This window comes from Taeniopygia guttata, chromosome W (genome assembly GCF_048771995.1).
Source record: "Taeniopygia guttata chromosome W, bTaeGut7.mat, whole genome shotgun sequence".
Lineage (NCBI taxonomy): Eukaryota > Metazoa > Chordata > Aves > Passeriformes > Estrildidae > Taeniopygia > Taeniopygia guttata.
This window is the reverse complement of record NC_133064.1, coordinates 11,221,779-11,244,678: the sequence shown is the minus strand read 5'-3', so window position 1 is coordinate 11,244,678 and position 22,900 is coordinate 11,221,779. Positions and strand designations below refer to the sequence as shown.

At 42.7% G+C, this 22,900-nt stretch overlaps 1 protein-coding gene and 1 long non-coding RNA gene across 5 annotated transcripts in view; one reads left to right on the top strand and one right to left on the bottom strand.

Moving 5' to 3' along the window:
• LOC116806898 (guanine nucleotide-binding protein G(q) subunit alpha) overlaps positions 1-22,900 on the bottom strand; it is a 374,172-nt gene that overhangs the window by 228,717 nt on the left and 122,555 nt on the right. The window lies entirely within an intron of this gene.
• LOC140682158 (uncharacterized) lies at positions 4,826-12,917 on the top strand. Its single transcript, XR_012053420.1, has 3 exons — positions 4,826-5,292; positions 7,571-8,076; positions 12,600-12,917. It is a non-coding gene; the product is annotated as an uncharacterized lncRNA (long non-coding RNA).

Genomic DNA, 22,900 nt, shown 5'->3' with positions numbered 1-22,900 from the left:
GAGTTTCTAATTTTTGGTTTTGGGGTTTTTGTAGATAATAATATAAATAATGATGATAGTTAAGTTTTGTAGGTAGTAAGATAAATAATGATTGTTGATAATGTTGAGATAAATAGTGATTGTTATTAATGTTATATGAATGCTTTAAAAATATTGTCTTAAACTATTTCAAACATTTCTTGTTGATAAGTTGATCATATAATGTGAGTTGTCTGATTTTTGTGGTAAGAATTATTATTAAGGTATTGAGGTATTGTTATAGTATTTGCAGTCAGTTTTTATATGTTTTATTGTCTCTTTGGGTGATTGTTTAAAAGACGTGTTTCTTCAGGATCCTGTGTTTTTGATTTTTTAACTACTCATATGTTTTCTATATCCAATCTTTTATGCAGCTGCAATTCATCTTCCTTCACACTTTCATGTCCAGATTTTGGTTCAAGACCTCAGATTTCAAATTTTCAGATTTCTGAAGAAAGGGTTTGTTGTATTTAGAGAATTTCTGTCTTGAAAGACATTTTAGACACATTCAAATATTTGATGGTTTGATAAATTTTTAATCATAAGGTTTTTTACTCATAACTGTTATTCCTAAGAGTTTTGTTTTAAAATGTGTTAAGTGATATCCTCCAATTGGAGTTCTGGCTCTGGCCAAGCTCTGGCTCTACTTGGATGGTGTGACTGACCCAGATGTTTTCTGCATTGAAAAGTATTCAAGTCCTTTTGGCTTGGCAATTTGACCATATAGGACAGCTGAGCCTCAAAGGGAGTTTTGGAAGAACATGATCCGGACATGTTTTCTCCGAATCTCTGTTGTTTTAAGGTTTGCCAGCTGCTGCAGACTCTGGGATGACAATTTGATATTGTAGTGCTTGGTAACTGTGATTTTATATGTAATATTAATTGTGTATTATCTGATTGGTTTTTAGTTGTTGTTAGTTTCTTTACTCTATGCATTATTCTGTTCTTGATGTTTTTTCATGTTTATAACAAAGATGTTGATATCTCTATTTCTTCATGCAATTTTAGGAAACAGAATTGAAAGAGAACCCTCCAGTCCCTGTGAGGATGTTAGGTTTGTTTGTATTTTAACAGGTGCACAATTTAGATGGGTTTCAAGAATGTAGAACTTATCAACAGCAAGAAAGCACTGATCTCTCCACAAGCAAAGCACAAGATGCACAGAAAATGTGGATGGTGCAAAGATTTGTGTTTCACCGACAGAAGATCATGAACTTTGAGTTTTTTCATAGATGAGGGTTTTTAGTGATGTTATAGAATTTAGTTACTAGGTTTTGATTGATTTTAGTAAGGCCTGTGATTCTTCTGTTCGTTTTGCCATTGTTGTTCAATGGTAAAAGAAAAAGAGGGAAAATAAGTTAGATAATCATAAGCATAACATTAAGTTTATCATAAGTTATAGTTTGTATTTAGAATTAAGTTTGTTCCTTTTATGTTAAACAGGGCAATCAAGAACATGAGAAATATGTGGGTGGGCAGAGTGTTTCTATTAAATAGTGTTTTAGTAACTAAGGTATTTAGAATGCTTGACATTGACAAGAGACAAAACATGTGGATCATTTGGGCTAAACAAACTGGGCAAGATTCATTCTGCCTGTTGTTAAATACATCATCCAATTCTTTTCGCACTTGTTTTATTGGAGTTCCACTGGGTTCCGTGGCAGAGTTCAAAGTTTGGACTCTAGCCAGAATAAATCCAAAAAGTATTCTGGGAGCACAAGCTGTTGCAGTCATACAAAATCTTAAAATTGCTGATGTCAAACCTCGAGAATTCAATCTTCTGGGTTCTGTCCCAGGAAATTACTGTTCGATATTTGGACCTCATGCTATAAAACCAACCCAAAAAGACAGCCAACAGATGACAACACTTGGTTGTCTCCCAGATCTCCATTGTATTATAATTATTCAGAATATTATAACAGACACAATTTGTGATACCACCAAAAACTGCCCCAAGAAAACTGCCACCAGGAATTTTCCTCATTCGTGGGGATTGAGCCTGGTCTGCAGTGCCTCAAAAAGCCATGGGAGGCCCATGTTACATTGGTAAATTGACACTGTTTGCTCCCACCATTCATCAGGTTCTTAGATTGCTCCAGAAGCCTCAACAAGCCAAACAGAGTGCTCTCAAATAAGACCCCAATTGTAAAAATCAAATATCATTATGGAGGTGCACATCTGTAATACTAGCCTCAATTTTCTCCTTAGGAGTCGCTTCAGCGCAAGCTCTCACACAATTGAAAACCCTGGCCTGCTAGACAGGAAAGCAAATTAATATTACATCTAAAATGTTAAGTGAGCTTGATTTAGATAGTACCCATCATGCAGTTATTCAAAATACAGCTGCCATTGACTTCTTTCTTTTAGCACAGAGACATGGGTGTGAAGAATTTGAAGGCATGTGTTCCATGAATTTATCTGACCACTTTCAATCAATTCACAAACAGTTAACACAACTGAAAGACAACATGAAGAAACTTGTTGTTGTAGACACTCCGTTTGCTAACTGGCTCAATTCTTTACGTTTTGCTGGTTGGGTCAAAGATTTAGTTCATTTTGGTATTGTACTTTTTCTTATTATTATAATTATTCTAGTTTTTATACCTTGTTTATTACATTGCATACAGAAAATTATTAACTGTGCCTTCAAGTCGATCTGGGTAGCTCAAAGAGAAAAAGAGGGAATTGTAGGATTTCTGAGAGAGAGAGGACATGATTTGTATTTGGAGTAAGGGTTGAGCTACCCTCAGACTAGGCCTCTGATAATCGGCCTTGGTGGGGCCTTTGAAGCCTTTTGTGTAGCAAGAAAATAGTTGTTGCGCAGTTAGAAATTATGTTAAGGTGACCACAAAGTAATGAGCTATCTGAGTGTGAATTAGTGTAAGTCTACAGTGTGAGGCACTAACCACCTTAAGACAAAAGTAAACAATGTTTGCTGACCAATGATAGTGTGTTCACAATCTGTAAACTATACTGAAGTGTATATAAACTGCCATCTTATAGACAATAAACGGAGAACGTAGCTTTAACCATAATGGCTGGACCTACGTTTTGTCCAGTCCAGCCTCCCTCATATTATAAGATGTCCCTAGCTTCTAGGGAATTCCTGGAATTCCTTTCAATTGTTCTACCACAGTTAAACATAAATCACCATACTGTAGTTTTTCTGCGTAAAATGCTACACTTGTTGCAAAAAAGATCCTAAAACCTCTACAAACACAACCAACCATACAATCCCGAGAATCAAATTACTACAATGTGGGGGAAGAATCACACAAACTCATTGGGAAAGGGGGTACCTCTTAAAGTGCCCACGTTTTTCAGAACAACCTAGCATACGGCACTTCAGTATCTACTCACATCAGCTTCCTCTAGTCTCTACATACTCTGGACACAATTAAAATAACAGAACACAGCAAAATTATTAACTGGGTCCTGTGATTTACTGGATTCATAAACTCCCAGGGATCAAGTCCAAGTCACTGGGGCAGAGGAACTCCCTGAGTTCGTTTAGTCACAGTTAAAAAAGGTACAGTCTACACAAATCACTAATTTTAAACACAATAAATGTCTTTATCCGCATTTCTCTACTTGTTCTACTTCTCTGTGGGGCGCTCCCTGCTCCCACAGCCTGCCCAGGCCAGCACCCCGGGCCTCAGCAGGAGCGCTTCAGACATGGGTAGAACTCCCTCCCTGTGCCGTTGGGTACACTCACTTGTTTTCTTATATACTACGCACTCACACAATTACAAACACATTAACATTAACCACAGTGTCCGGACACAAGCACACAAAATTAGGGTTCACTCAACTCACCCCCAGAGTCACTAGCAGCTGCTCTATCGAACAATGAACCCGTCCCAACTCGCGCTATCAACTCGGGGATCTTTACCACTGACCATGCTCTTGGCCGATGGCTGCCTGCAAGCACAGGGAGGAGGCTGTGCACTCAGACATCTCTGAGCAGCTTACCAGCAACCCTATCTCTCTCTCCTCCGAGGCCCTTTGATATACATACTGTTAATCCGCACACCAGCAGGTCGTTGTCTGTCTCCGCAGGAGGCAAGCCGAGACAGAGCAAAGGTCCTTCAGGGAAAATCCCAGGGGAGCGTCTAGGAGGTCCGCCCCCCTCCGCCTTGAGACAGAGTAAAAATTTAACAGGGTAGAAATCCATTTGGATTCAGATGAAATGTGCTGCTTTGAGCTTACTAGCATAAGTAAAATATGCTGTTTAGTCTAGTAACTTTGCAACACTAGTAAAACTGCCCCAGCTAAAGAGAAAGAATGCGAATTTCCAAGCTAAAGAAATAAAATATAAAAAAGACTCCTCAAACCTTGAAACAGACAAGGCAGAGCAACCCAAGAGTTCTTTCTCTACTTTGTAACAAAAAACTAGGTACAAGTGTAACTAGCTGTAAGTCTAAAGCGAAATCAGCATAATGAATATGCATGAACCTATTGTGAAATACTCTACATATGTAAATTAGTAAAGGGTAATAAAAAAGAATCCAGAGTCCTCAAGGGCATGCATGTCCTTTAAAAGGGAACAATCCCCCACATGCGTCCAGCCCTGTAAAAAACATACCGTCCCTACAAATCTTTACAAGAATTGTAGGGTTTTAATTTTTTTCCGCATTTCATTATGGCGAGCCAAGCAGGATATTTTCTGTCTTCGAAGGAGCAGAGGGGAAAACGGACTTCCTTGGCGTGCACCGGGGAATTTCCCTAAAGGGGGCTCCATGCTGTCTTGGCTTGCCACCTGCGGAGACAGACAATGACCTGCTGGTGTGCGGATAAATAGTATGTATATCAAAGGACCCCAGGGGAGAGAGAGACAGGACTGCTAGTGAGTCACTCAAAAGATGTCTGAGTGCACAGCCTCCTTCCTGTGCCTGCAGGCAGCCCAGCCGATAGAGGGGCTGGAAAAGGATTCATTAGCCTATAGAGCAGCTGGAGATGAGTTCATTGGCCAATAGAGCAGCTATAGACGGGTTCATTGTTCGATACAGCCACCGCGAGCAGCTCTAGTAGTGAGTCGAATGACCCCGAATTTCGTATGCTTGTGGTGTGCGGACATTGTGTGGTTAATGTGTTTGCAATCGTGTGAGTCCGTAGTGTATAAAGGGAGTGAACAAACGAACGAGTGAGGGTACCGGCGGTATGGGAAAGTTCTACAGTTCTACTCGCGTCTGAAGCAGCCAGGTGAAGCCCGGGGGGTAGCCGGCTGGGGCAGGGAGTGCCCCGCAAAGAAGTGGAACAAGTAAAGAAACGTAGGTGAGGACATTTATTGTGTTTAAAGGTGGTGATTTGTGTAGATTGTGCACATTTTAACTGTGGCTAGACGAAGTTAGGGGGTTCCTCTGCCACAGTGGGTCGGACTTGATTCCTAGAATTTTACTGTGTGCTTGTGCTGTTCTTCTGATTGCGTCCAGAGTGTATGGGGACCAGAAGAAGCTAATATGAGTAAATGCTGAAGTGTTGCGTGCTAGGTTGTGCTGAGAAAAGTGGGCACTTAAAGAGGTACCACCTTTCCCAGTGTTAAAAGTAATAAACATAATTTGCGCCATTCCTTGTACGGAATATATAATGTTAAATACTTGTTAGATTATACCTCGTTTGTACTAGCTTCCCCCCCTTCTCCCCTCCGAGACCGGGTGTATGTTGGAAACTAATTTACAAGTAAGAAGATACGGCTCGCCAGGAGATGGGCCATATCTGGAAAGCTGCGGGGAGACCCCAGGCGCTGATCATCTCGTGAACGACCCGAGATAGATATCTTGGAAATCCCTGGACAGATACATGTGAATGCAGCGTTCCGTAAATTTCATCACGGGATTCAACAACTCCGGACACTGAATTATTCTCCCTCATCTCCAAAAAAGAAAATCTTATTAACATATGGACTCTAAATAGAAGAAACGACTGATTGCAAAAATCTTGGCCTCAGGCGGAATTTTCCCTCTAAAACTCGCTTGTGCCAGGATGGAGGTGTGTGGGCATGGAGGAAAACCTCTGATGAGGCTGACTCCTTGTTGCACACCCAGGGCTGACCCCGGGCTCGGCTCTGTTCTTTCCTTGTGGCTGGCTAGATAGAATTGGATTGCAAAATAAATAATTTATTTTTCATATTAATTTGGCTGGACAAATTTTCATTTATAACACCAGGGAGTTTGTGTGGTTCTTCCCCCACGTTGTAGTAATTTGATTCTCGGGATTGTAGGGTTGTGTTTATAGAGATTTTAAGATTTGGTTTGCAACAAGTGTAGCATTTTATGCAGAAAAACTACAGTATAGTAATTCAGGTTTAACTGTAGCAGAACAAATTAAAGGAATTCCAGGAATTCCTCTCCCACAGCAACTTAAGCCCTGACTCTCATGAATTTGAGATAAGTAGGGGGGGTCTGTGTTTGTGGGCATATCAGAGTTTTTGTTGTAACTGGCACAGCCTTTTGTAAGGCAGCAAAGTGAGTGTCGGTAGAAACAATGCTTTAATTAGATTGTGCGAGAAGAGAACTGGAAAAGACTGAGATTTTGTAAAAGAAAGTTTAAATAAAGGAGACAAATGAGTTTATATAAAGGGACTTTATCAGACTTAAGCTAGTAATATAGTAAGTATAGACTAAAAACAACCTGCCATAGAAGTTAAGTGATAAATGGCGAAGTGATAAACGGAATAGCCTACAAGCAATTCCCAGAAGTTTTTGGTGCATTGGGAGGCTAGCACCTTAGATGAGTACTATTGCAATGCAGAGTTTGTGAGAGGGGCTGGTATTGCTGTTCAATGCCCCAAGTGTAAATTAAAGGTTCCTGATCAAGCCAATTCAGAACCTGAGATCTTAAAGCTTATGTGTAGAGGATGGCATCTGATACCTGCCACCCAGAGGTCTGTGTGTGAGAAAAACTGAGAAAAGACCATGAAACTTGGATAGAAACAAAATAGTATAAGAAATGAGAACAAAGAGGTTCCCGAACTAGCCCCTTTGGGTGGGGGCTCACTGGGAGAAAGCCACCAGTAGAGGCGGCTCAGAAAATAAAAATATTTATGAGACCTTATTTAATCAATGCTGTTTTAAGACGGGAAAGCTTATAAGGTGAGGTCTTGTATGCTGATATGTTTTTCACCTTAAAGAATCACCCAGAATGGCAGAGTAACTGTGGGTTCAGAGTTCCCTCTGACCCACTGGTGTTAGCTCTTGAAAAAGAAAACAAAGCAAAGAGAAGGCAAATCAAACATGTTGTTCAGCATGCCGTATAAGGTAACTGTTATGAACAAAACAGCCTGGCTGGGACACTTGGCTTGGGCTAAGTACTGACATTTAAATGTTAATTAGCTAATTGTTCCTGGGAATCACCTACCTCCCCCCACCCTCACTACCATTCTAGGACTGGGATGCAAAATAATCCAGTGGAATCATGGGAGGGGGTTTGGGGGATGAAAAACACCCCTAAATGAAAAAGATGGGCACAGTGGAGGGGGCTGGATGGGTGTGCTGGTTGGGGAAAAGGGAACCCCATCCCTAGTCTGTGTTTGACCTGTCACCATAACCTACAGAGGACCAGACTGGACTGGGCTGTGGGAAGCAGGAGCAAAGCACTCACACATTTCCTGGTGTTACCAGGAGGGAAGGAGAGGGACAGCTGCTGCTGGACTTTGGCAGCAGGCTCTGCACATCCCCTCACCCTGCGGCTACCAGAGTGCCAGGAGGAAAGGAGAGAGGACGGTCTGCTGGGACTTCAGACACGGACTGCACACCTCTTCACCTCCAGCTACCAGCGTGCCACGGAGACTCCAGGGACAGACTCTGCATGCCTGCTCACCCTTGCCGAGCTGACTTTTTAATAAAGAGCTGACTATTAAGAAAGGCATAGACCCTGTTCATTTCAATTTGGGGGCTCGTCCGGGATAGCCACGCCCGAAGAGGAACCCTGGACAGCTGGACAGCTGGACCTGCTTCGAGGGACCCTCGGGATTTGATGGCTACTGGACCCTAGGATCAGCGTGAGACGGGCCACGTGGAGGAGCAACGCGGAGGAGCAACGCGGAGGGACGACGGATTGGTGAGAAAAACTGGGAGGCGAGCGAGTGAGTGAATGAGTGAGACGGGGGCTGGCAGCTCGGACCCCCGAAGTGAAAGGGACCCCCTAATACCGTGTTTCCAGACTCCTGCGAAGGGGCCGGCCGGGAACGGGGGGAAGTGAGTGGAACAGAGAGACTGAGGCCTCTCCTTAGAGGTAAAGGCCCTCCTCTGGGCATGTGGAGATTCTCTAGGGATAAAGTAAGTCCCTGGCAATCAGGGCAAGGGAGTTGTCCACAGCAGGGCAGGTGGGATATCCCTGGCAGGAAGGGGGCATGTCCTGGCATACAGGGGCATGTCCTGGCAGATAGGGCAGAGGTCCTGGCAGGCAGGGGGCAGGTCCTGACAGGCAGGATCATGTCCTGGCAGGCAGGGCCAGGTCCTGGCAGGTAGAGGGCATGTCCTGGCAGGCAGGGGGCATGTCCTGGCAGGCAGAAACATGCCCTAACAGGCAGGGGGCATGTCCTAGCAGGCAGGGGCATGTCCTGGGAAGAAGAGGGCATGTCCTGGCAGGCAGGCAGGGGGCATGTCCTGGCAGGCAGAAACATGCCCTAACAGGCAGGGGGCATGTCCTAGCAGGCAGGGGCATGTCCTGGGAGACAGAGGGCATGTCCTGGCAGGCAGGGGGCATGTTCTAACAGGCAGGAGGCAGGTCCTGGCAGATAGGGCATAGGTCCTAGCAAGAAGGGGGAATGTCCTGGCAGGCAGGGTACATGTTCTGGCAATAAGGGGCCATGTCCTGGCAGGCAGGGAGCAGGTCCTGGCAGGTAGGGCATGTCCTAACAGGCAGGAAACAGGTCCTGGCAAGAAGGGGGCATGTCCTGGCAGGCAGATCATGTCCTAACAGGCAGGGGACAGGTCATGGCAAGGTCTTGGCAAGAAGGGTGCGTGTCCTGGCAGGCAAGGGGGCATGTCCTGGGAGAAAGAGGGCATGTCCGTGGTAGGCAGGAAAGGATAAATGGTCATGTGAGATGTCCCTAGAAGGCAGGGCAGGATGTCCTTGCAGAGCAGGTAGAGGGCATGTCCTGGCAGGCAGGGTTATATCCTGGCAGGCAGGAGGCATGTCCTAGTAGGCAGAGGGCATGCCCTAACAGGCAAGGGAGCATGCCCTAGTAGGCAGGGGCATGTCCTGGGAAGAAGAGGGCATGTCCTGGCAGGCAGGCAGGGGGCATGTCCTGCGAGGCAAGGGGCATGTCCTGGGCAGGGGGCATGTCCTGGCGGGCAGGGGGCATGTTCTAACAGGCAGGAGGCAGGTCCTGGCAGGTAGGGCATGTCCTAACAGGCAAAGGACAGTTCCTGGCAAGCAGGGGGCGTGTCCTGGCAGACAGGGGGCAAGTCCTGGCAGATAGGGCATAGGTCCTAGCAAGAGGGGGAATGTCCTGGCAGGAAGGGAGCAGGTCCTGGCAGGCAGGGTACATGTTCTGGCAGACAGGAGGCATGTCGGGGAAGACAGAGTAAGTAAGCAAGTCAAGAAGCGAGTAGAGAGGCAAGCAGGCTAAGCCTAGTAGGAGAGTCAGGCGAGGGGACTTGGCCGGAGTTCGAGTGTAAGGCTCGGCAGGACGTTCGACCTTACCTCGGCAGGGAGACCAAGCTTCCTAAGCCTAGTAGGAGAGTCAGGCGAAGGGACTTGGCCGGAGTTTGAGTGTAAGGCTCGGCAGGACGTTCGACCTTACCTCGGCAGAGAAACCAAGTTTCCTAAGCCTAGTAAGGAGGTTGGGCAAAAGGCCAAGTAAAGAACTGGGGCGAGACCTACCTAGGGTCCAAGCCTAGAAAGTCCATCAAGAAGTCCAGAAAGAACAGGAAAACAAAAGACAATATATGTGAGTATGATTAGTGGTTATCCTAGGCAAGTGACAGAGATAAATGCCAAGAGTGGGAGGTTAACTAGAAGAGATTAAGTTCAGTCAAGAGATTTAAAATACTGAGTTTTGGGAAGGAGCCAGATAAACTGTAGTTGCATATCTGTATATTCCATTTTAGAGGGGAGCACCATTTAAGGTATATTTTTTTCTTTCCTTTTGAGGCCTGGAAATGGGAATAGGTTATAGCAAAGGAGTGGATCCTTCAAAAGAGAAAGCAAAGAGAATTCCTCCTAACATGCCCTTAGGGCAATTGTTAGACCAATGGGATTCTTGGGAAACCACAAAGGGTCTAGACAAGAGTACTGAAGTATGGCCAAAGTTAAAATTACAGGGAGAGTGGCCATAGTATAGAACCCAAGATCAGTAGATATATAATAAGCTAAACCAACACCTAGAAGCCCTAAGATTATGTTTAAAGAAAGAAGAAGAAAAAGCCAAAACTAAAGCTAGACTTATGGTTGCAGTTGCTTGAGAAAGTATAAGAGCAGGCAGGTCACCAGCTCTGCCGTCTAAGTCAAGTTGGAATAGACCAGGGCTGTTACCAAAGAAACAGAGATCAACCAGCACCATCATATGAAACAAATAAGAACTTTAATGACTTTAAGAAACCTGAAGCTTCACAAAGCAACAGGAGGTGCTATTACTGCCGTGAGATGTGTCTTATGTTTCAGTGAGATGTGTCTTATGTTTCAGTTTAATGAAGCAATGCATAAAGAACAAAAAGTCTTAGAAGAGATTTCAAGGGGAGATGACTAAGGGTGTTGGGAGTTCAATAAGCAAAGAGATACAATCAACCATCAACAAGAACCCTTGGTAAACTTTAAAGTAAGTCCCCACTATGAAGATTTTGAGTTCTTAGTTAACACAAGGGCAGATAAGTCCAGGACAAGTTACCAGTAAGAGTCAACATTGGGAAGAGAAAGTCTGTGAGGTTTTAAGAATGAAAGGGAAGGCCAAAGTAATCTCTTAAGAAGAGACTTGCAAGTCCTATGAAGGGTAAGGATCATCCCATGAGATAAAAAGTAGTTCAAGTCATGAATTGACCCACTGGGGAATCCAAACTTTGTGCGACCACTTTTTTTACGGGAGAATTTATATATTGGAGCGTATGACCTGGCAAAAGCAGTCACAAGAAGGTGTGCGATTTGCCTGAAAACTGACCAAAAGGTAATGAGAAAACAAGCACATGGGGGAAGAAAACTTGCTTTAAGACCTTTCCAGAACATAAAAGTAAATTTCACTGAAATGCCCTCTGTGCAGAGGTACAAGCATTTACCAGTGATGGTAGATCATCTCACTCACTGGGTGGAGGCTTTCTCAGCCAAAAAGGAAACTGTGCAAGAAATTGCAACAATAATCTTAGAAAAAATCATACCTCGATATGAGCTAGTCAATAACTTTGACTCGGACCAAGGTCAACATTTTGTTGCTCAAACTTTGCATCAAGTAACAAAAGCCCTGGAGATAAAGTAGAGATTGCACACCCCATGGCATCCTCAAAGCTTCGGGAAAGGTAGAAAGAATGAATAGAACTCTTAAAAAGGTGATAACCAAATTAATTAAAGAGACAAAAAAATGAATTAGCTCAAGTGTTTACCTCTTGCTCTCTTGCACATCAGACCTCGACCTCGGTCTGACATAGGGGTTTCTTCTTATAAAATGATGTTCAGACTCCCTTTTCTAACCACCCCTTTCAGTACTGCAGATTATTTAAAAGGGGAGGCAGTAACTTAAAAATATTTAAAATCATAAGAAAATCCCTAGAAGGCCTCAGAAAGAAGGGGTATCTCCCCCAAAACTCCCCTCTGGATACCAATGCCCACAACATCAGTCCCGGGGACTGGGCGTTAATAAAATCCTGGAACACCACCACTCCACTAACCCCCAAATTTGAAGGACCTTTCCAGGTGTTACTCACCACACACACTGCAATGTGAACCCAAGAAAAAGGCTGGATCCATATCCCCAGAGTAAAAGGACCAGGACCATCCCCAGACGCCAAACCAGACCCAACAGGGTCACCCACCTCCTCTTGTGCATAAACGGTATTGCTAGAAGCTGATATACGGTAAGGTGGTAATAACCGCTTCTGAGTTAAAGTACCCTTGTCAAAGTTTAAGTACTTTGTAACTGTTTAATAAGAATAAGTGCCCTTTAGAGGGTCACCCAACCCACCTCCTCCTGTGCCTAGACAGGTATTAAGGAACCAAAAGACTTAAAGGTAACTTTAAAGAAGACTTGCTAAAAGCTGATATACAAAATTAAGAGAATTACCCAAAGAAGCTAACCCTCAAAAGCCAGAGACTGTAAGTTGATGTGGGCTTAAGCCCGATCAAAGAATTAGGGGAGGGTTTGTTATGAACAAAACAGCCTGGCTGGGACACTTGGCTTGGGCTAAGTACTGACATTGAAATGTTAATTAGCTAATTATTCCTGGGAATCACCTACCTCCCCCCACCCTCACTACCATTCTAGGACTGGGATGCAAAATAATCCAGTGGAATCATGGGAGGGGGTTTTGGGGATGAAAAACACCCCTAAATGGAAAAGATGGGCACAGTGGAGGGGGCTGGATGGGTGTGCTGGTTGGGGAAAAGGGAACCCCATCCCTAGTCTGTGTTTGACCTGTCACCATAACCTACAGAGGACCAGACTGGACTGGGCTGTGGGAAGCAGGAGCAAAGCACTCACACACTTCCTGGTGTTACCAGGAGGGAAGGAGAGGGACAGCTGCTGCTGGACTTTGGCAGCAGGCTCTGCACATCCCCTCACCCTGCGGCTACCAGAGTGCCAGGAGGAAAGGAGAGAGGACGAGAGGACGGTCTGCTGGGACTTCAGACACGGACTGCACACCTCTTCACCTCCAGCTACCAGCGTGCCACGGAGACTCCAGGGACAGACTCTGCATGCCGGCTCACCCTTGCCGAGCTGACTTTTTAATAAAGAGCTGACTATTAATAAAGGCATAGACCCTGTTCATTTCAGTAACAATGTATTAAATCAGACAAAGTTTATCATGGTGAAACACAAAAACATACATGTCTTGTTAAAGGCTCCTCCTAAGATAACGGAAGATGAAGAGGACCTCCCCAAAAGGGAAGAGGACTCAAGCTCTTAAGGTATACCCACTCGAACCCATCCCCCTCCTAGCAGTCCAATCTCATCCAGAACTAAGAAGTAACAAACCCCTCTGTGAGAGGCAGTGGGACCAAAAAAAGAAAATGGGTGGAATTTTAGTTGATACAGGGTCCATATATTCAGTTTAAATAAAGCCTTAGTACCTGTAGAGAATTGTTATGTTGTAGTGTAGGGAACAACTGGCCAATCTAAGAAGGCATACTTTGCAAACCTTTAAAGTAACAATGGGGTATTTACAAGTTTTTGTATATGCCCAATTCGCTAAGCATTCTAAAATAAGGAGGTTACTCTAGAGGTAAATGATCAAGGGTACATAGAGGTGTTAAGTTTAACAGCCATTGCAAATAAATAAGAAATTAGTGAAGAGATATTAGGACAAGTATTTTTGGGGGCACGGGCCTCTGATGTACCAGGGAGGGCAAAGAATGCCCCCCAGAGTAATCAAACTTAAGGAAGGGACACAACCAGTGAAAATTATGCAGTACCCCCTGAAAAAGAAGATTAGGAAGAAATCAGCCCAGTAATTAATAGTACAAGATTGAGGGTTGTCAATAAGAAAACAAAAAGCTTATATCGTGTGGTAGTAAATCCATATACCTTACTAACTTATTTAACACCTAAACTAACCTAGTTTACTCTTTTAGATCTGAAAAATGCTTTCTTTTACCTCCCTATCCAGGAAGCCAGACAAAAAAATTTTGCATTTGAATAGAAAACCCCTAAAAACAGTCTCAAAACCTAGCTCACATGGTCCATGTGCCTCAAAGCTTTAAAAATTCCCCCACTGTTTAGAATGCTACTTGCAAAGATCCAAAACCTTAGGAAACTCCACAAGAAGAAAGAAGATTAAAGAAAAAGGCATAAGCATAGCAGGGTAGTGCCAACTGTAAGTTTATAATTACAGACTGTTTGTCAGATAGAGATCTCCAGTAGATAAAAGAAGCCACACAAGCCTTTCACCAACTAAAAAATACTCTGATGTCAGCTCCAGCTTTAAGACTTCCAGATATAAGCAAACTATTATTTTTCTTCTCCCATGTAGCTCAAGACTTAAATTCATAACAGAAGGCAGTTACTTACTTTCCCAAGCAAATAGATGCAGTGCCAAAGGATGGCCAAGTTGCTTCAGATCTGTAGCAGCAATTGTACTAAATATATAAGAAGCACGCAAGTTTACCCTAGGACAGAAAATGACTGTACTAGTGTCCCACACAGTATCCACAGTACTACAAGTAAAAGGCAGCCACCAGATCTCACCACAGCGGTTCCTGAGGTACCAGACCATCATGGTAGAACAAGATGATGTAGAGATAGTAGTAACTAACATTGTCAACCCAGCTTCTTTTCTCAGTAGAAATCAAGGAAAAGCAATACACCACAATTGCCTAAGGACTACTGAAGCTACTTACTCCAGCTGCCCAGACTTAAAGGACACTCCTTTAAATGATAGAGACCTAGCTCACTACGTTGCCAATAGAAAGCAACATACTAGATATGCAGTCACTACCTACAGAGAAGTAATAAAATCTAGACCCTTACCAACAAGGACCTCTGCGCAGAAGGCCGAGATTATCACACTGACCAGTGCCTTAAAAATGCATTCAGAGCTGTGCACACACATAAAGCTATCTAGAAAAAGGAGACTGCTGAAGAGATAATACAAATGCTAGAAGTAAGCATATTAAAGCACACCAGAGATTAAGATCAGAATTAAGAAAAAGAAATGAGCTAGTAGATGGAAAGGCAAAAAAAAAAACAGCAAAAGGTTTCAATTTTTGTCCACGTTTCAGCCCCTGCGAGGACAAAGACAGTCTCCTGCCTGGCTCGCCAAAATGATTTACGGGGAAAAAAACCTAACTCTACAGTTTGTAAAATTGTAAAGCTGGTATGTTTATTATAGTGCTGGATGCATGTGGGGATCGTCCTCCTCTTAAAGAACATGTGCACCCCTGAGAACTCCTGATCTTTTTTTATTCTTCTTTACTAGTACATATGCATAGAGCTTTACAATAGGTTCATGCATGTTCATTTTACTGGTTTTGCATTATAACTTGTAATTAGTCTTTGTACAGAGAACAGTCTTTGTATAGAGAACTCTTTAGTTACTTTATCTGTCTTTTGTAGATTCAGTTTTGGTTTGTGTTTTTTTCCTTTTAAAGTTCAAGGAGTCTCTCTTATTTTTTCAGTTTAGAAATTCATTTTCTTTCTCTTTGGCTGAGGCAGTTTTTACTAGCGCAGCAGAGCTACTAGACTAAACAGTATATTTTACTTATGCTAGCAAGTTACAAATAATTCAAAGTAGCACATTTCACCTAAATCTAAATGGATTTCTACTCTGTTAAATTTCTACTCTGTTGCAGGATCAACTGAATCAACACAAAATGACAAAAACAATCAAAAGCGCCCATATGACAATTTTCAAAATGCAAACAATCCTGAGTCCCCAGTGTCCAAACAGATTTTTCTGGAGCATCTTAGAGCTGGCAGGATGGATGCGGGGTTTTCTTAGCACAGTTTATCAGGAAACTGAGGAGAAGGTTTCTTCAGCAGGGGCTGGTTCTCTGTCACCTGTGGTAGAGTGGTCAGCTGTGATAAACTCTGTACAAGGTAGTGTAGGGGGTGGTGTGCCAGTTGGAAATTTCTAAATGGAAATCATTAACTTGTAAGAAAAAGATGGTTACTTTAGGGAAACCTTCCTTTCTTTCAGTCCCAATCACCCCCCCTCTAGTATTGAGAAGGAATTCTGGGGAAAGGGATTAGTGGAAAGAGACCATGGGAGGGGGAAAGGGAGCTAGAAATTTGTGGGAACATAAAAAAAAAGGTAATAGGACAATGGAAAGGAAAAGGGTGTGGAAGGGGCTAACAGCGGTCCTGTTAGCTAAAGGAGCAAGAAGAAGCCAAGAAGCAAGGAGAAGCTGATAAGGAGCTCTTTCCAAGGCTGTTACTAAGGAGACCAAGAGAAGAGAGGAACTGAAGAAAGATAAGGAGTGAACTTTGCAGCTGGACAAAGTATTTTTAGGAAGTTAGCTGAAGTCATTGTTACTTTTCACCAATGGTTTAATATTGATTCATTGTGGCCAATAGTTGGGGTAGAAGAAGTATAAACAATTACCAAGTGTATAAAAGCTCAGCCATTTTCGATAATAAAGAGTTGCCATCTGAGGCTGCTTGTGGTCTCTGCTTTTTGTCACGACCGCCTCAATAGCGACAAAAGGAGAAAGTGGGAAGGAGGCAGGGGGGCCACCGGAATTGAGGGAAGGTATTTGAAGAAGTGGGACTTATCTAATTGCAAGGTTCAGTCATTATGGAGGTGGACTTTTGGATGCAGGACGGCTTGTCGTTGTTCTGTGCCATTTTGGTTTTTAGGCAGTCACTGGGGCTTGATGGTTGTTGGTTTTGGGTTCTATTTCCTTGGTAGTTGTGTGGAGGACTTCTATGATGTGGATATTTTGCAGGTTTGCAGTTTGGTGCATATTTACTACCTTGCACTGGAACTCCATCAGGTCCTGTCACATTGGCTGCTTGGGGGCCTTTTATTTCTTGTATTATATTAAATTCCACAATTTCTCCATCTCCTAGACTGTGAAGGTATTTCCTGGGGTTATTCCTTTTTATATCAGTCTGATGAACAAACACATATTTTTGTTATCATTCTGGGTTATGAAACCATATCTGTTTTTTACATTGAACCATTCCATTGCCCCCAAAACGTTAATGGAAAGGACCTTTTTACTCTTGCCAGTAGGTTTGTATTTGTGGTGCTGGTGCTTGACTTGGTGCTGGTGTTGAGACGCTGCCGCGTGAAGTTTGTCCTGTTCCTGGTGTTGGCGGCCATGCTGGAGGCCGGCCCCTTCCCAGGGGTCCGTCCCAGCTGGTGCCCGCAGGCACTGCTGAAGTGGGGCTTCCCATGCGGCAGCAGTGGGCGGCGGCAGTTTCTCTTCCAGGGCTGCGGCTCTGAGTCATCCCTCGGCAGCGCTGCCTGCCTGCCTGGCAACAGCAGCGCTTTGGGGCCACCGGCCTCTCCCACCCCCCGTCCTCGGCCCCGGTGCACCGGGCTGCTGCGGTGTAGGCTGGGCAGTAAGTATCAGCCAGCTCACTCAGCCCATGTGGAGTGGAGGCAGGGCAGCCATGGGTTTTCCTCAGGGGCAGCAGTTCTGTGTGAGGGGATACAGCTCTCGCCACCCACACCGCATCCTGTGGTGCTATAACAACTGAGGTAAACACGTCCATTCTTTTGTTTACTGTCCTTTCTAGCACTGCAAGACTGATTAAACTGTGCATTTGGAAAAGGCTCGCAGGTGGGGTTTCTTTCCCCTTGGTTGTAAGGGACTGGTGCAGCCGTAATTTGCCAGTCAGGGCCCGTGCCTCTGACCCCACCACCCTCACTCCTGGGACTGGGACTGTGGGAACTGTGGGAAGAGGCATGAGGGCCAGAGGGCAGAAGGAGGGACCCAGTGGCCGCAGCCAGGTGGTCTCTGCCATCTTGAGCACGTGAAAGTGACCATGCAGTCGCGGCCATGCAGGGAGAGCTAACTTGGTCAACAGGAGTAAGGACAGGAAAACCTGGAGGAGTCTTTCCTTGTGACAGGGGAGGAGGTGTGGGGGCACAAAGAGGGGAACACGGAGGAGGAGTTTTCAGCTGGGGTTCACCATTTTTTAAATGTTCCTCAAGAGTCAGAATACATTTCATCATCATATTAAATAAAGGATGGAATTCTATCTTAGTTTTCGACTTTTCCCAAACTACTTCCAAAAATTCATCAGTTAGGACTGAGTTCCGCAAAATATAAGGAAAATGCTTAAATAACCAGTGTACAAAACACTTTAACCCTCCCTCTGAAAACCAAAAATTTTCTTGAAGAAAAGACTTTTTAAGGTGGAGGTAAACTTCTTGTTGTGCATGGGTGAGTGTTGCTTCCATCTTAATCCAGTCTCTTCCCAACATGCGAGAGTAAAAGGAGGAAAGAACCAAAATTTCAAACTCACCACACTGGGGTAAAAAACCCCCAAATTCTCGGGGTGGTCTATTCCAGATGTTTTCCACGAGAAGAGGTCCCTGTTTGATGCCCTATTTGCTGCAGCTGGAATAGCTGCTAATAAAGTCCAGGGTAAGGAAGTAAAAAGGGCCTTTGCATAGTATCCACAGATGTTTAATTCAGCTGTGCGGTAAGATGTTCAGGGTCCAAGGGCACACTCATCCAAAGAGTCCAGGTTTCTCTCTCCCCAGAGGTAGGGGCTCCACAGTAGTCTCAGGGCAGTTCCAAGATGAGGGCCAATCGGGGAATAGGGAGGGAGTGGCTCAGAGACATAGGAACAAGGGGAGGAGCCAGTGGGGTCCCAACAGCCCCTGAGGGAAGCCTCTTGTGTCTCCTCAACCCAGGGGATGCCTCCCAGGATCCCCACACAGTTTCCCCTAAATGTTAAAGGCACCACTTTCCTAGTATTTAGTTAGCTCTATATGGTCTACAACTTCTCTAGAATGAGGGCTGAGATGTCCGAAAGAGCTGATGAGACTCCTAACCCAAAAGCAAATCCAGACATGGAAAATTCTAAGTAGTATAGAGAATGAGAAAAAAATAAGTCGAACCCTAAAAGAATTTTCTGATCCCCCAGCCTGAAAATTTTCACGTAAACAAATTCAAAACCCAGACAAGGTGGGGAAATATCTAGAAAAAACTTCCATGATAACTCTAAAGAAAAGAAGATCATAATAAACCAGACCATGGCCTATGCTTATCACACCCAACTAAATGCTATAGAACAGCAAATAGAAACAAGGGGGCAGGGAGATAAATCAACAACTGCCCCAGTCACTCAGGCTGCAACCAACATCCCAACTACTCAGGTTGTAGCTAAACCAGATAGTAAGCCTAAGCCCGCAGCTAAACCAGACAACGAGCCTCAACCAATGACTATTGCTCCTACCATGAGAGGTGGAAAACACACAACCAAAACCAATTGGCCAGTGGACAATGATGATCTGAGGGAAGGACCCTCAAAGCCAGTTACTGACACAAAATCAAAAATCATTATTAAGTCCTTTTCCTTGAAGAACATTCATAGACTAAAAAAAGATTATACTCGATGACCTGGTGAATCTATAGTTAATTGGTTAGTCCATCTTCAAAATACTGCAAGCAAAGCTAGAATTCTGGATGGTACTGAAGTGAAGCATTTAAAATCCCCTTCACATAATCCAGTTAGCAACCAAAAAATGATGAGGGAGGCTAACCCTCACAGTCTCTAGGCACAAGTCTTGGGAAGTATGGCACAAAAAATATCTGTGTGCAGACAATCTCTATATACAGCAAACCCAGTAAAAGACCATAGAACAAAAAATTCAGCACTTAAAAAAAATATCAGTAGCAAAGATTGTCTTCTCAAATAATCAAAACATTATAAATCCAGACTTAATACCATATACAGCCATAATGTAAAAAAAAACTTATACAACTTAAGCCACAAAAATACACTTCTGCTTTAACAATAATAGAGCAGGATGACAGGGAAAAGACCATACTTAATATAACCAAGAAGTTCCAAACATATGCAGATGCCGTGCATGGCCCAACACATACAAAAAACACAGCTATAGAAACACCTCTACAGAAATTAAAAAATAAAGTAGAAGAGAATCACAAAAAACCCATAGAAGAAATTAAATCTCAACAATACAGATCAGAAGTTCTAATAACAAATATAAACATACCCCAGACAGGGAGAGAAGGTACACCCCATAAGCTGAACTATAGTTCTTCCTACATGATTATAAAAAACCCCATAAAAAATAGAATAGAAAATCTACTACTGCTCTAATGCAACAAGTGCATAAATTTAAAAAAAGCAAGATTTAGAGAAAAAGTTCCACTAAAAAAGAAACAACTCCAGTTGCCCATAGCCAAACTACCAAGTATAATAATGATGACAACATATCCAATCCCCTTAAAAGAACCTCCAAAACATATGCCCAAGTAAAAAAAGATAACCAGGCTTAGAGGGGCCCTATGTCTAGCCAAGTAAAAGTTAAAAAACCCCATGTTTTTTAGACTGTATAAATTCATTAGCCTAGCACATCAGAACTACAAAAATATAAGACCTTAGTCAACACTAGTGTGCAGTGCACATTAATCCTATCAAGACACGTAGGGGCAGAATCTGTTTCTATTGCTGGTGTGACAGGGGGATCACAGGATTTTACTTTAGTAAAAACTAATGTAAACCTAACTAAAAAAGAGTAAAAAAATCACCCTATTGTGACTGGCCCAGAAGCGCTATGCATTTTAAACATAGACTTCCTCCGAAATAAATATTTCAAACCCCAAAAAAACCTCAGGTGGTCATTTAAAATAACAGCTATAAAAACAAAGAACATTAAGCAATTAAACACCTTACCTAAACTATCAAAAAACCCATCTACAATAAGACTCCTAAAGGTAAAAGAACAACAAATACCAATTACCACCTCAACAGTATACCACCAACAATACAAAACAACTCAAGATACTGATTCCCATCCACAAAATAATCTGTGAGCTAAAATGTCAAAAAGTAGTCAACAAAACCCACTCACACTTCAACAGCCCCATTTAGCCTATATACAAATATTAAAAAAATAGAAATTAACTGTAGACTATCATACCTTAAATGAAGTGACTCCACCACTGAGCGCTGCTTTACCAAACATGTTAGAACTCCAATACAAGCTAAAACCCAAACCAACAAAATAATATGCCACTATTAACATTGCCAATGCATTTTTCTCCATTCCTCTAAGCCTCAGTTTGCCTTCACATAGAGGGGTGTGCAGTACACCTAAAACCAACTGCCCCAAAAATAGAAACACAATCCTACCATTTACCATAGACTAATCCAGACTACATTAAAAAAAAAGATAAAGCTCCAGAGCATCTACAGTACATGAATAACATCATTATGTTGGGGAACACAGACACAAAAGTGTTTAAAAAAAGAGAGAAAAGCATCAAAATTCTCCTGAAAACTAGTTTTACCACCATGAAGAACCAAGTTAAGGGACCTGCTTAAGAAATCCAGTTCCTAAGAATAAAGTAACAAAATAGACAGCATCAGATTCCCACCAATGTCATCAACATAATCACAGCCATATCTCCACCAACCAAGAAGAAGGAAACACAAACTTTCCTAAGCACCATGAGCTTTTAGAAAATGCATATTCCTAAATACAACCAAATTATGAGCCTTCTCTACTTAGTCACCCACAAGAAGAACACTTTCCAGTGGGGCCCTAAACAGCAACAAGCCTTTACCCAAATCAAGCAAAAAATCACTCATACAATAACCCTTAGCCCAGTCAGGACAGGACCAGATATAAAAAACATGCTCTACTCTGCAGCCGGGAGCCATAGTCTGTCCTGGAGCCTTTGGCAGAAGGTGCCTAGTGAGACTCAAAATCAACCACTAAAATTTTAGAGTCAAAGATACAAAGAGTCTAAAACCAACTACACCTCAACAAAAAAAAAAAAAAAAAAAAAAAAAAAAAAAAAACCCAAAAAACAACAAAAAAACCCTGATTTTAACAGCCCATAAAAGAGTCCAAGCCACCCCCAAAGTAATAAAGTAATAAGCACTAAAACACAACTCCTCCTGGCACCCCGACTACTGGTGCTGAAGCAAATATTCAAAGCGAAAGTTCCCTCTACCCACCATACCACCAATGCCACATGGAGCAAGTGAATTGCCCTCATCACACAATGCACCCATATTAAAAAACTAAATCACCCTAAAATTTTAAAAACAACTACAAATTAGCCCAAAAGTGAAAACTTTAGTCTCATAAACAAAAAGAACAAGAGCAAATAACAAGTACTAAAAAAGCTCCACCATACAACCAACTGCCAGCAAAAGAAACACATTGCACTCTTTTTACTAATAATTCTTATCACATTATAAAGATAAAACAAAAGTAAAAAGCAGCCATATAAAGCCCCACACAACAAGTTACAAAAGCTACTAAAAGAAAAAGTAGATCAAGTCAACTTACTAAACTTAAAACATTAAACTAACCCTAAATATTACTAAAAAAGAGAAGTGGCCAAAGCTATACCTTTATACCAATTCATATAGTAATCAATGCTCTGTGGGAATGGCTGGAGAAGTGAAAAAAAACCTAATTAGCAGCATTTTAAAAAATCAATTTAAGCTACTAAAGAGTGAAAAACATCACTACCAAGATAAAAAAAACTATCTGTGAAAGTCTGCCTTGTAGATGTCCATGTTCTCAAGAGTAGAACTAATAAAGAGCACCAAAACAATCAACAAGTAAATCATGCTACAAAAACAAAAGTGTCAAAGATAGATTTAAATTAGCAACACAAAAAAAAGTTATTCTTAACTTGATGGACCCATGATGCCTCAAGTCATCAAAAGAAAAATGCAACTTATAAGTAGGCACAAGACCAAAGAATAAATTTAACCACAAACAATATTTCTCAAGTTATCCATGACTGTGAGATGTGTACTGCCTTCAAGCAAGCCAAGGAAGTTAAAATCCCTATAGTATAGTCGACAGTAGTCCAAATGTAAGTATGGGGAGGCCTAGCAGATTAATTACATCACACTACCTCAAACCCACCAAGGCAAGCGCTATATGCTCACAATGACAAAAACCACCACTAAATAGCTAAAGACCTACCCTGCACTTCACGCTACGGCCCATAACACCATCCTAAGCCTTAAAAACCAAGTCCTTTAGAGGCATAATACCCCTAAAAAATTAAGTCAGACAATGAGACTAATTTCAAAAACAACCTCATCAACACCTAGGCTAAA